This window comes from Pogonomyrmex barbatus, unplaced genomic scaffold (genome assembly GCF_055798465.1).
Source record: "Pogonomyrmex barbatus isolate J1 unplaced genomic scaffold, ASM5579846v1 scaffold5, whole genome shotgun sequence".
NCBI classification, from domain to species: domain Eukaryota; kingdom Metazoa; phylum Arthropoda; class Insecta; order Hymenoptera; family Formicidae; genus Pogonomyrmex; species Pogonomyrmex barbatus.
Genome location: NW_028297149.1, coordinates 212,661 through 215,582, shown reverse-complemented (window position 1 = coordinate 215,582; position 2,922 = coordinate 212,661). Strand labels below are relative to the sequence as shown.

Sequence of the window (2,922 nt, the reverse complement as noted above, 5' to 3'; positions counted from 1 at the left end):
TTGCGAAAAGGACTATATTTTATTGTATTATTACACCCACAATTTATTACATTTTATTCTCTTTTTTACTGTCGCACAACAAATTTATTTCAGATAAATTTATTTCTCGAAATCGACCGCTGTAATATAGGACCGATGCGAAGCGTACACACACACACACACACACACACACGCACGCACGCACGCACGCACGCACGCACGCACGCACGCACGCACGCACGCACGCACGCACGCACGCACGCACGCACGCACGCACGCACGCACGCACGCACGCACGCACGCACGCACGCACACACTCACCTTTTAAAATTACATATATCATTACATATATCATTACATATATATTACATATATATAAATCTAATACGTAATGTATATATACGCGCGCGCGCGCGCGCGCGTGTGTGTGTGTGTGTGTGTGTGTGTGTAGTGGAAGAATATGCAATGTATCGCAAAATCTAATAAAATTATATACATGTTTGTACTAAATATCGTAAACAACTAGTCAATAGCAATAGTACAAATAGTTCCATGTCTTTCTATAGCAAAGAGTCGCTTCATTACGTATGTGCAATATATACATGTTCTCTTTGAAAAAAATACTTTGAGAAAAAATGTAGTGTCTTTCGTATCCTGGCCTATAAGGATATTGGACATAGCGAATGTGAAGAATGATTACTGCATTGACGATACATATATACAATATATACATGTGTTTTCATTTATTTAGTAAAATGATAAGGTAAAGATTAATATGAGTAAACGGAATTAGTCATGTCAATAATATAGACTTTTTAAATTGTCGATAATATCGACTTTTTAAATTGTCGATCGTAAATTGACCGATATTTCTTTAATTCCGTTTAGATGGCATTAATGGACGACTGTCGCAATTCGTCCTTCGCTTTAGGATCCCCTTAATGTTAATTCTTTTTTAAATATTGTATCTTTCCCTGTACAATTTTTACATAGGTCATGAGAGTGACCACCTCGAAAAAATAATATTTAATAAATCATTAAGAATAAATAAATAAATCGTAACTGTCTTTCTTTAAATTAGTAATGGGAATTGAAATAAGAATATTATCATTAGTAATAACAATTGTATTATTACAAGTTTTGCACCGTATAGTGGAACGTATTTGATGCTTAACTAGATTTTTAATATAATCATATTTTTCACAGCTGAGAAATTCAGATGCATCTTGTTTTATACAGCTAGAAAAATTACCTCCTAAATCTTGTCGTACTGTAAATGTATTCAAATCAGATATTCCGTTTTCATATCGATTCATTAATATACCTAAAACATTTAATTTATTACACTCAAAAATTTGTTTTCTAATAACATTTAAATGTAAAAGACATTGCAAAACTGCATTTGCGTAAGATCAAAACTTCATCCTTATTTTGGAACCCATGTATTACCCAAACAATATTTTTTTGAACCGTTTCTTATGATTCTTAAACAGAAGAAATAACTTTTGGTAATGTCCATAAAGTATCTTTTATTTTAGTATATTTTTGTTTTGAAATAGTAATCAATTTCTGATTTATACGTTTGTTTTAATCGATTATATTCAATAATTGCATCTTCACTAGCTTTTACAGAGATCGTAATTAATTAAATACAAACCTTCTCTAGATGTTACTCGTGACAAAACAACATAAACTTGTCCTGCATTAAATACAGAATTAGCAATGTCCATAATAGCATTTTTTAAACTTAATCCTTGACTTTTATGAATAATGATTCCATAACTTAATGGAAATTGTTTTCTGATAACGTAAGCTCTATCCATCACTTGAATTTAACGCTGACTCTTTCAATCAAGTATTCTGAATTTGTAGGTAATAAAAGTTTGATCTTTTCTATATATTCAGTATTTATATCTTGAACAATTGATATTACTTTCGCGATTGTACCATTTATCAGTCCCAAACTAGCATCAATATTACATCTTATCATTACTTTTGCTCCAATCTTAATAATAATTTGTTTGAAAGTTGTTCTAGTATCATCTTCATCATCTTTCAATAATACTTTCAATACTTTCTTTTTTGGATGGAATACATGTATGGAATACAATTTATTGTGTCTTCAGCAATTAATAATACTTCTTTTGAATTAATACGATTCAACATTGCAGTGTTTAAAATATCATACATATGACAAGTAGGAAGTAAACTCACAGTGTCAACTGGTAAATTAAAAATAAAATTACATATTTCATCCAATCTTGAATTTAAAAAAGTATTTGTAAAGAATATTTTTCTATTTTGAAGAATCACGTGATTTATCAATAAATCAATACGCGATAACAATTAATGATAAGCCATATCTCCTTGCTGTCGCATATTAATTGTCAATTCATCATATTCAAATAATGTAGTCCACAAATTAATGGTTCCTAAAGTGCCAATATATTTATCAATTTTTTCTTTCAATAAATGAACAAAAACAAAATCGTGTACAGGAGGTAATTGAAGAAAATTTCCAAATAAAAGAATATCAGGAGACACGGTAGTGTCTCGGGTGTCAAGTCAACCGAGAACACTGCCGTGTGACTTTACGCGAGTCGTCGAGGTTCGAGCATCTGAAATTATCGAATCTCAATAACGGCTATATTGATCAAGTTCTAAGTAGGCTTGATCGATAGCTTGAGTCCGACTTGCATAATAAAAGTATTTTTATTTTTCTGCTACGTGCCCTACAAATAGAGATATTGCTACACAAAGTCCGATTTGGAAATTTTTACTTTAAGAAACGTCATTATCATCGCTTTTGTACGGCTGCAACGTCTGTCACGAGATGTCATTATTAATCTTATCGACCCAGCGGATTATTAGACTGAAGTCAGGGTTATTGTAGAATCTAGCGAATCAATCGCTGGGTCCTGTAATGATCCTGATTTATCGGCC

At 31.7% G+C, this 2,922-nt stretch overlaps 1 pseudogene; it reads right to left on the bottom strand.

The window, feature by feature from the left end:
- Positions 1-676: 676 nt before the first annotated feature.
- Positions 677-2,544, bottom strand: LOC148935214 (uncharacterized; annotated as a pseudogene).
- Positions 2,545-2,922: the final 378 nt, after the last annotated feature.